At 38.5% G+C, this 12331-nt stretch overlaps 1 protein-coding gene and 1 long non-coding RNA gene across 2 annotated transcripts in view; one reads left to right on the top strand and one right to left on the bottom strand.

Annotated features, from left to right (window-relative positions):
- Positions 1-12331, bottom strand: part of Timp (Tissue inhibitor of metalloproteases) — a 339739-nt gene that overhangs the window by 111484 nt on the left and 215924 nt on the right. The window lies entirely within an intron of this gene.
- LOC138184791 (uncharacterized) lies at positions 7306-11705 on the top strand. The gene is made up of 2 exons (XR_011174411.1): positions 7306-7363; positions 11176-11705. It is a non-coding gene; the product is annotated as an uncharacterized LOC138184791 (long non-coding RNA).

Raw genomic sequence — 12331 nt, 5'->3', positions numbered from 1 at the left:
CTCCACTATGTCACAGTGAATAACCAATTTTTACTTGGTAACTACCGCCCACTTTATATTCGAGCAAGGGTATTGCTTCGAAACTGAAATGACTCAATTGAAATATCGTCGATTTTAATGTGCGTTCAACCGTCGAATCATTCCTCTTTTTGGAAGATCTTACTTATATCGAGATAGATAATATATTATAATATTTGTGTACGTAGACAACCACGTGCATTCTACTACGTATCGGTGGTTTTACCGCGAAACATTTTACGCCGAAAGCCTATTTTTCTATCAGTTGGAATACCTATAGTACGATATTTTTGCTGATACAGAAATTCAAGAAAATGCAAAGGTTTTATTTGATCCCATAATGCATCGTGTAATTTATTATTAGCGCATAAGTTAACACGTATTCGAAACGTAACTCTAGAACGATGAAATAAATCCAGTTTCATGCATTGTAAACACCTTCTTTCGGTGAGTATAACGTAATTGCTTTATTTCATTGGGAATGCTTTTAAATAAAATCGTGGAACGAAAAGTAAAGTTAAATAACACTTTCACAAACAAAATACAGCGAATTAATAATAAAACTAATGCATAATCCATTGTTGCATTTTACGAACATTATTGCTCATCTTACTAATAAAGAACATTTAATTGTAACAAATATATTTTCTTGAAATTATACATGAGATATACATACGTATGTAGATGTATACGTAATTAGCCTTATTCTGTTATTAAAACAATTTCACAATGGCATTGTATTGACAGTCACAATTTATAAAGAGCATATCTGATGAATTGCAAACTGCATGGTTCATTATGTCACTTTTGATTAATATCAGGCGGTACGTCGAGCCTGACGTGTTTAGTATGGAACTTGATCATTCATGTGCAGTTCAACCTGAGTGTCCCAATTTCCCCTGCACGATTATATCAATAGAACAGCCGCATTTCCATCACGATATCTAGTATGGTTACTACGCCAGGACAATACTGAAATCTCATGTCATCTTACTAGGAAAATGAAGAAAGATTAATTAAATGATAGCTTAAAAGTCATAGCTCAGCTTTCCTAGATAAATCTACGTATACAAATAGCAAATATTACGAGCACTATAACTTTAACAATTTTCGAGATTTTAGTCCTATAACGGGCATACAAACACACTAGAATAGTGAGAGCGATCTCTTACTGATACCATGTTTACAAAACCCACGCCATGGTTGTAAGTCAAAAACCCAAGTTGGAGTACATTAGTTCTGGGAAGATCTAGTCGGGACTAGCCAGGGATCTCAAAATGGAAAATGTAGTGGGATCCACCCCACATTACTTCAGCATCTGAGAAATTCAAATACGAATACATTTTAAAGATGAAAAGTCTGGTCGTATCTGAGTTGGTTTGGCAAAATCGCGTTGTGGACCATACTAGTAAAATCGTGGAACTCAGCATGGAATAGACATTTCAAACCTCTCTCAACTCTGATTTGGTCCTAGATAGTCTCCCAGAAGCTCATCGCAGGAAGCGTCACGGTATTTGTAAAAAAGAATAGTTGAGGAGAGTACTTGTGAGAATTACGTCTTTGATGTGTAATCCTCTGATCGCAAGTGTAGGAAATTTGCCACAGATTTACAGTAAATCCCATAACTTCTACGATTTAGAATTTAAAGTTTGATATTGAAAAATATTATGATCTGGAATTCACTCTCAGAATTGTTACATACTCATGATAATTAAGAATTGGTGATTAAATAAATAGATATATACAGTATTTTACCTATAACAAATAGCTTCATAATCTGTTCTTATGTCATTTATCATTTTAATGATACGTTATCTAGTAATATAGAGCCAAAACAGCTCGCTACGATCTAGTATATCGTGCGTATGCATTTCGATGCAATCTGGGCACGGAACTCCCTTAAGAGCACATAAGCTGTAGCACGTAACGGAATGTTTCTTGTGGTTGTTGTCGAAACTCGGTTAACTTTCTAATTAGACTATCTTGTAGTTTACAACCGGCCATCAAAGCCGGACTATGTTCTCAGACAATGAAGTATCTCTGTAAAATTTTCACAACGAATTAATATCTATAAATAAAGCTTCCCGTTGATACACATTACCCAGGTGCGCTACTGTCTATATTCTCCATCCTCAACATATACAAACGTCAGCCTCAACCGTGTAACTTTTCTATTATTCTCTCCAGACGATTCTCCGGTTGCGCTCCAAGTTTTTAAGCAAGCTGCCTGGCAATAAAGTAGCAATAATATTACCACCTCCATTCTCTTATCCCCATCCCTCCGTTCGTGTTTGCCTCGTTCTACACTTCCTTCGGTACACTGGGATTCTAATGAAAATTCCTCGACAAAACGAAACGAGGTGAAACTTTGATGCTGTATGCTGCTAGAGAATTCAGATTCAACAGCTTTTACGCGCTATTGCTTCCAGTTTATTACGATTATCCTATATTTACCCCTATAACACGAAATCCTATTCTACATGTATACTAATGTAACCAAAATATTAATTTAACTTGCCACTTTTACATTGCTACATTTACAGTGCTACAGTTACATCTTCATACCAAAGATAAAAGCATATTTAGGACCATGAACGAGCCAGCGGATCACAGTTGCGGGGATCGAAATTCCGTGTCACGAATATCGCAAGGTTCAGTTATACGCAATCCGTACAACTTTCGAATACCCGAAATCTATGTATCAGGGGAATTTACTATTAATAGAAGATGCGTTATACGCGGGCTCGAGAATGGCGTTTCTTCTCGGTAGCTTAGCGACCGAGGCAAGTTAAATATTTCGCGCGGCATGGCGAGTTTCTAAACAAGTTGGCCGCAATAAACCGGTAGCAAAATTTCCGGCATCCCTCTCTGTCGGCTCTGTTTCCGACCGTCCCAAACCATGAGGCAACCAAGAACGCGAGCAAACACGATGCTCTGCATATAAAATGCGTCCGTAAAGAATCTCACGTTCCATGGCTCCGCGGCAAACACTTTGCACGTACGTAGTTGCGCAATACTTTCCGAACCGCGACCCTTCGATATACTTTATAGTGGCCGACTGTGCGAGGCGGTTATCAATTCGCAGGAAATATTGATACTTCTCTCTTGGTATTTTCGATGCAAGAACGCCGCGAGAACGCTGCGAGAGGGGAATATTGGCACGTACCCGGGCGAGAGATCTAACGCCGGGAACAGGCTGCTTTGAGGAAGAGCCGCGCGAAAGAGAAACGTCATTGTGGCGTGTGCAGCAGTTCACTTTGTAGAAAGAAAAAGTAATTTGCGTACGTTGCACGTTTCCTTTTTTCTTTCTACGACAGAGATAACAGTTCCCATATTTCTTGGAGACAGGAACTTCGTGGACTTTGTCAGCCAAATCGTGTCTTTGTATCGATTTTTTGCCATGGATCCAGCAGATATTTATAGAGTAATTCATAAAAGTATTCGAACACTTGTAGGAATCATTTATGAATGTATTATGCGTATTGTATAAAACATTTTGAAAAATGATTCTGTGTAATGACAAAGTGTGCATGTTCAATTTAAGTAAACAATTGAAATTTTTTTATTCTTTTTTGTATCTGAGTAATTTACTGCATAGGGAATTCTTATTGTTAAATTATCTTTTATCCAATTGTACTCTTTTAGAAAATATCTCAAGCTTGGAGAAAATATGAACAAGTTTTTATTGGTATGTATGGCTTTTCGTTTTAGTCCTACGTCAAATAGCTTTACGCTAAATAATACTAGAACGATACAAGTACTCTCTGTTCTATTTTAAAACGAAAGCGTGATTGAAATACAAAAGTTCATGGATTGCAGTAAAACTAATTGTAAATTATTCAGTTATCATTTCATTTCACCAAGACCATTATATAAAAAAGAAACTACATTGTAAAGCATCAAGATAGTGTGTTTCGCAAGTAGCACATCGTTTCCTTTATACGTTAGTCGTAGCCCAAGATGTGGATAGTTTCTTACGTGTTCGATTGACTTAACCGAAGACGCGCGTGAATTCTGCATGAAAATCGCGACGCTATCTGTTCTTCACAATAGTGTCACGTCTGTTTGTCAGGTTTGCAAGGTAAATTTATGTTGTACATCTTTCGCGTACCACCCCGTCAATAATCCTTGTATAAAAAAGAACATCCAGAAAAACAAACAAACGAAGCTCTACGCTTAATATCGCTCGTTGGTTCTCGTTCGTCAAGGAAGAATACTCGAAACAGCACGAAATATATTCCGTCAGATATTATTGCAAAATACGCGGTACGAGATACGTATCGTCCGAAATTGTTTGGCGCAAGTTCATCCCCGGCAAAACGATCCTTAGAAATATGTCCATAAAGAATTCCCATCATATATAAACAGGTCACGGTTGACAATCGCGATATCGCTGGCGCCAATGCGTCGCTGCGTTTCACCACAGTGATAAACGCATGCACGTGGCCCGACGTTTTCTAAATTATGACGAATGTTCCGTTTGTCAGCTATCTACGAGTCTACGCTTCTCTACAAAATCTATCTACGACAACAGCAGCTAATATTTACTAACCCGAAGACACATTGCTACATCGCGTGTTAAAAATCTCCTTTTGTATTCCCCGAACGGCATCAACACGCGATCGATTGAATTATTCCGTATTTATTGGTCGAGATATTTTTTTCATTGAGCATTTATCACATTAATTAAACAGTATCGCACGGGTACACAATTTGGTGTACAATTCACAAACGTGTACATGCGTAGGAGTATCGAATATACTCGTGATTTATTTGAGATTTAATATTTTCTCCTGGGGTTTGATCAGGTTATTGTTTGTATGGTGGTCGAATTCACAACAGAGAGGGTAGGCCGATAGGACTGTAAAGTTGATGAAAGTACAGGATTTACTATTATAGTAACAGCACAACTTCGGTCGTGCTAGTCGCGCAACTAATCAATTCCACGAGTACCTGCTAGATTCGAAGTTGGATTTATGGACGGTGCTTGAATCCGTGGCTGGCGAACAATCGTATTATATAATTCCACCCACGTGATCACGAACGAGATCGATGCGGGGAACGTCCTTTCTAACATTGTTAGTCGACGCAATACACAGCGCGCACTTTTCCCTGTTAATTCGCGGTGTTCCATTTTCTGGATGTCCTTTTCCACTCTTTTTGTTTCACCACGGTCGGGAAAGTCGTGTTTATTTTAATCGACGACCAAACGAGCGCAAATAAATTTCCATTCCGTTTTCGTCGGAATGAATCGCCACCGAGCAAACCAGCGCTTACAATTTCGTCGCTATCTAAATCGCATTTACGCAACTCGCGAATACACATACCGAACAAATCGACGAACGTGGACAAGATTCATGGTTGCAGAAATAAGTAATCGTTCCTCGAATAACATCATTGTGCCATTAAATTGAATTTCACCTTAAACCTAACGCAATTCTATACCGAATCGAAAATAAACACTCCTATATCTCTATATCTCGTTATCGGGAAAATATTGTTGACACAGGTCATCTATTAATTTAACTATTCGTGTCATTTATAAATTCTCTTTATTCGAATCTAACGCACGAAAATAATCGCTCTCCTACACGTAACATTCAACGAATAGTATACGATCGTTTGAGTTTATGTTCGACTACTGATAATTTTGATGCGTTTACGCAAATACGCCCCTGCGTTATTTAAAGTCAATAAAAAGTACGATTGGTAAAGGCTTTTACGAATACGGGGCGAATCGATATAATCGGGCGGGCATATGCGACTCCTTTGCAGGTCATCGGGTCAACGATCCCCTCCGCTTGATTCTTCGTTCGCGGATCGAGTCAATCGCGCGGGATATGATGTAAGTTTTACCTAAAAGCGAACTTTATTGGACGGAAGGATGTTGATCAGCAAACTTACAGATAGCTAGCTACCTTTTCGTTAAGAATGAATACCGAAAGGTAGATGAGGTTCGATTACGGTGAAAAGAGGGTAACGATGAAGAGACAGGAAGCGATTTCCCTCGGGCCGATGTTCCATTTTATAATAGCTTCCAAGGATACCCGATATTTAATTTTTGAAACTCAGTCGTGAATAAAAATTTATTGATGGAAGGACTCGAATATTCTCAGAGACCTTCAATTTTTGCAATTGAAATAGTTTTGCGGTATCTATTTCTGACTTAATTTTCTGATACCTGACAATATAATAATGGAATGGAAATGGAATTTTGCACTTTTATTTTCAGTAAAAGTATTTATGAATTGAGAAATTTTCAAGAGAGTGACAGAAATATCTATTTGTGCCTGAAAATGAAAATCAAATGAAAAGACAGTTTTGATGTGATAGCTACTTGACAGCATATCGAATTTCGAAACTGTTGGTCTATGAAAGGCGGAAAATTCAATTTATCGTGTTCTGCACCCTTAGCATTTCTGCATAATGCAAGTATCTTCCTAAGATCAAACATCACTCATGTAACATTTAAATACACGAATCCACGTCTCGATCAATTACAATTTCTTCACCGCCACGTTACAAAAAATAATGACCACTATACCCAGAGAAATTCTCTAAACTCGGTTAGCTATTAACAAGTTGTTAGTCAGCCATTAAACCTGGAAGAACGGAAAGAAGAAAAACAACAATAGGAACCGAGAACAGAGATGAAGGCACCTGCGACCGCCGCGGCGCCGGTGCAATGACGATGTAACTGTTCCGGCAAAATCGTTTTCCCGAACGATCTTATTATTCGAGAAAATTGGCGACTGTTGCGCCGTTAATCCAACTGTGTAGAAGTGCACCGCGAAAACGACGTCGTTTCTCATCTGGCCGTGATGCGAGCTGTTCGTATAGCGGCCAGCTCGTTCCTAATGGCTCGGCCAATCAGGAAATATCCCAACGACGATGCGTTGTATATCATCCATAACCTTACACTTTGAATTTACGTGACCGTGTCGGTACATTCTAGGCGGCCAGACATTATGTATATTGCAAGCTTGTGGATACGCTTTAATACGCCTAGCTTCTCTCGCGAGACAGTAAGACCGCGCATTCGCGGCTTCACCGTACTTATATCGTCGGTTCGTTATTCCTTGTAGGATCTTTATGAGTTCGATTGTGCTATCTAACTGGGAACGTTACGATGACCGTTTGTGTCGCAAATTTCAGTATCTCGTAAAATCAACAACGACGGTTTCGCGCTCGGTTTCGAAACTAAACGGCGCGGTCTTTAAAGATACAGCGATAAATACGACGATGCGAAGTTTTATGTACTACAATACGAAGACTATACGACTATACGTTCGATCGTGGATAAGCGTCGTGGAGTGAAGTTAAATGGTAACAAATAGTAATGCAGGTAATGAATAATAAATATAGAAATATAGTACAATTACTCAAGTGAATTCGTGTGTTGAGCCACGTAAAAATCATGTTCCCGATGTGGAATCTACTATTTATCGATTCTCGCTGGCAGAGCAACTTTGTATTTTAAAAATACGTCTAACCGGTAACGAACAACCGTAGCTCGTACGTTCCCAAATAGGAATCCTCCAGCTATCCGAACGTTAAAGCGGGTAATCAATTAAAATGCTAGCCTCGTCCGTTATTTATTGCCTCACGCAACGATCTAGAATTATTTACCCTGTCTACCGCATTGCCTTTTTCGCTCGTTCCTCCCGCTCATGCCCATCGCGCAGATTTATTCCTCATCCGTCTCCAGATGCAGCGATATACATTCGCGCTTCATTTTTGTGACATGTTGGAACGCGGAGCCACGTTCGGAGTTCTCCGCGTTGAGAAAGAATGCGTATCACGTTTTCGATTTATCTCTGCATCTTACATAATTGCGCAACGAATCCTATAAATTTTCCTACCTTTTTAGTTCGATGCACACACAGCGCGATCGCGTGAACGCGCCGCGCCATTTTGCGCGAAACGCGCGAGCCAAAACACTTGGTCCAACGTGGATAGACGGATGATCCGCTGAAGATTTAACTGTTATCGAAACGGCTGTAGCCTCTCGTTGTCCGACTGAAAGCAATTAGGGCATAAGAGGGCAAAAGTGATTCTCTTCGATAACCGCATTCCATCCAGGTAAGAACATGCTTTCTCGTGGCCGTTATTTCACGTGAAACCTGTTTTTCTCATTACCACTCGTTGTTACGTCCTTAATGAAAGCCCTTTTTTCCGGCGCCACTCGTTGCTGCGTTCTTACCGTTGTTGATACTGCTTCGATTCACACACGCCTCATCTGACGAGCGTTTTACGAGCCATTATCGGCCGATCCCGTCTCTCCATATCAGCCGATCAACGGATTAACGTCAAGAAATTAACATTCTGATATTCGCCGGTAACGGATCCTCTTATGCTGTTAAATTTATTTCTATACGGCTGCGCATATTTCGCACGGAGAATATTTACTTTGTTTAGTCGACGTTTACGATCTTTTTACGCTGTCAAGAATGAAAACAGTTCTTCTTCGACGATTACCAGATAATCAATTATTGTTAGATAATTTCAAATATTCCCATTTTGATAAGTGCGAGCCTTTTTATGGTTGATTGTACCCAAGTTATCTTCTGTAACTTCTAAAATTATCTCAGCTTCTTAACTACATGTAATCTTTGGTTACTCGAGTTACGCCGGCTATTCTTAGAAAAAGAAATTCATTATAGTTATGTCAGCGAGGTAGTATCCATTCTCTATATTAATTTATCAAAAGGAACGTAATAAGCACGGGCAAGGATATAAATTGCAGACGTAATCAGTTAAACAATACATTAATCTTATATACACATAATACTATCTTAGATCGCGTTTCTGAAAGATAAAAGTTCCTGGAATGAACGTGACCTTAATGATCATCTAAAATCATATAACAGACGACTTTAATATATTGTATAATTTAAACTCTGCCATATATAATTTTAAAGCATTTATAATTCACTTAGATATAATATTCGTATTAATAATTATTTATATATATGTACATAATTATATATTATATATAATTAAATATAGATTGACAGGATAATGTATATGTGATTAATTTATTTGAACTAATTTGTAGTAAATCAAGATTTAACGTGTATTTGATTTTGTATTTCCGATTTCTACACGAGAATTTCCAATAGCGAACGCGAAATAATCGCACCCCATATCGAAGATCGAACTCGAGTCAAACAGCGAGCCCTATGATCGCATGAAAATTCTCTTGCGAAAACGCGAGCAGAAAAATATAGGCTGAAGCATACCAAGCGTCGAGCTATTGGAATGCGATATATAAATGTAAATGAGTGGCGCTATCGTGGTATGTGCAATTAAGAGGTTATGAAATTCTTCGCTGTCGGAACATCCTTCTTTCGCCTCAGCCTTTTGTCTCTTTTCATCTTAACGGCATCTTGTTTCTCTCCGTCTGTCCTTCTTTTTCTTCCTGTAAATGGAGTAAGAAAAAGTTTTTCGGTTTGATTTATCAGTTCAGTGAAGAAGTTCATGAATTATGCTTTTGTGATCGATTATTAAGACTACAAAGCTCAGCCAGTTTCGTTTCTATTCTATTTCTAGAAAAATTCAAGAATCTCGAATATTTGTAAAGCAGAAAGATAGTATATTAATAGTTAGTTAATACATAGCGTCACCGGTCCTCATAGTGCTAATTCACTGATATATTAATTTTTTCACACTAAAAATTTCTGTACAATATATTCTAGTTTTTAATTAAAATTATTATTTATTGTTATTAATAATTGATACAAACAAAATTTAAAGTGTTAAAATATTAGGTACCTAAATTAAGACCGCCCAGCAGACAACTGTGCGTGCCAATAGATTAGTCGGTATTCTTATCTCATTGCACCATATTTGTACATATATTTTAGAAAAATTCAGCCTCTTATACTATCCGGTACACGAACTTTTCAATTCAACTAGCACAGGAATCGAACGTGAAATCGAAATTATGCGATTGATTGATGCCGTTAACCGAGCGACGAGTGAACGAGGATTTTTCGTGCAGTAGGCAAATAATCGAAAATAAAAACATTTTTATTTATGCTTTCTACGGGAAACGCAGTACCGTGGACACGTTGCGGTAGAAATTCGGTCGGGGCAATTTCGGAAAATGGCCCGCGCGCGGTCGTGTTTCGTGAGCCACGATTGCACAGGGAAAGGTATCGTTGTTCATATTTTTTTGCAGATTGCGGTTGCTCGTTTGTCGAAGTTACGATTTGCGTCGTTTCCGTTCTCGCGATGCGTTCCACGTACCGCACTCCACGTTCGCTGTTTGCAATGACGACTGTTCGCTATTTTTATCCGCGAATATAATGGATTACTTTGCGCGTATATCGTACCGATTTCGATACACGGAAAGACATTTGTTTCATTTTGTTGGTAGTACTTTGATAAACACATCTTGCGAGGAGAATATTAAATGTTTATCGTTTGCTTGGATTTCGATCGAAAATGGCGGATGTAGTTTACGAATGGTATCATATACGAGATTGGCAAACATGACCTGTGGAACATAGCCACTTCGGAAGTCCCATCTTTTCTTTTTTTTTATAGAAAAAATAACGAACGATAATTCGTGTTCGAAAGTTCATCAGATATATGATTCCTGCGTATAAACTGAAAACTCTTCGTGAAACGAAATGCAGTCGGCGATCGGGAAACAATGACCGACATTCACGGATAATAAATACCCTTGGAAAAAGTGAAATTAAAAGTCCATGTTTGGTTTGATATCCTTTTAAATCCGTAAATTCCGTTATGCGAATCGCCCGTCGCGGTATTAGCTATCGTTGTGAAATTCATTTCGTTGAGTAAATTGGTTTGCTTTTATCTACTTTAAATATGAATGGTTACATAATCGAGATAATGAATGAAAACGTGGCTGGAATAAATTATGCAGTTATCGTACGAATAATACAGGAATAAGTATGACATTTTCAGAATCAAAATTCGGTGAAATTTACAAAAGCCTATCGTTGATCGTTATTTACAAATCAGAATATGATACAGAAAATATGAAAGTTCTTTAAATCTTTGCTAACAAGTTGCAACATATCAGGATTACTTGAGAATACAATAGGGAAATTGCGGTAGATCATTTAACATCATAACACTCTTGAAACTGATATACATCAGATATATATATATTATCGGTTACAGTGATATCATTTACACGGCCCAGAAATCGATATACAAGACGATCAATCCTGCCTCGTTGATAGTACATCAAGAATCATTCAAAGGATGCACGTGTACATGTAGCAGACTATTATATTGATATCCGGATTTCGATATTCCGCGAAGAGGAATTGTGCTATATCGGCATCATCAAATTATATGACAGAATTTCATTAGATACGTCTTCTCAATTTCGAATTTTCAACACCCACGTTTCTTAAAATTCTATAAATACACATAATTATCTATACTGACCTATGAAAGGCAAATACGTAGAAAATTGACTACAGAAGGTGAGCATAACGTTTCCAAAGGTTTCTAGAATATTCATTGGATCTGTGCAACAGAAATCCTGTTCAGCGTATCTGCAATTATAACACCAAGCGAATACCCGCCCCGAAAACCGTGAAACGTTCCTAACCCCAAATGAGATACACAGTTGCGAACCAAATATATTAAAGCGCCTTAGTTTGTCTAATTTTGAGTACGAATAAACACACTTTGAACGCTTATCACATGGTTATTATTCCATTTTTCTATCGTATGATAACGAATACTTTGGCGAGATCGATTGACTGTTACGCATCATCGGTACGTTATTCCGATTATTTTATTAAATTGCGATCCCAGTGGGGAAATTAGCGATGCTTTTGCCAGGCTTCCGAAATACGCGCGTCATCAAAGTGCGCGAGCCCTGAGCCAGCAAATTATAAACCACGAAACGAAAAAGTACGGCAGAGAAGTCTGCAATTAAAGGCACACTGCTGGTCCGCGGGATAGTGCGTCGCGCGCGCATACTAATTACGCTAATGAATATTTATTCAATTGCTGCGTGAAACCTCAACCAAACCGCAGGACAAAGAGACGCGGTCGCCAACCGCCCCACACGGATAATATGTTTGATGACCGTGCACGATCTCGACCCGGTTGTTCCTTTATGTCCTAACATTTATTACGTAAATCCATGCAGCGATTGTTCAGCCATTGAGAAATAGTCGAACGAAGCTTTGAGGATTTCGTTCGCCGCGACGTGACGCGCGTCTAATTGCGACATTCACCGACGTTGAAATCAAGTTAACCACAACCCTATTTTTGCACGAATGAAACATTCCGTGACGAGTCCATATAAAGATCAAGC

Source organism: Bombus flavifrons, chromosome 11 (genome assembly GCF_040668555.2).
Source record: "Bombus flavifrons isolate JBK064 chromosome 11, iyBomFlav1_principal, whole genome shotgun sequence".
In the NCBI taxonomy this organism is placed as follows: domain Eukaryota; kingdom Metazoa; phylum Arthropoda; class Insecta; order Hymenoptera; family Apidae; genus Bombus; species Bombus flavifrons.
Note: the sequence above shows the minus strand (reverse complement) of the source record. Positions and strands in the feature narration are given on the sequence as shown.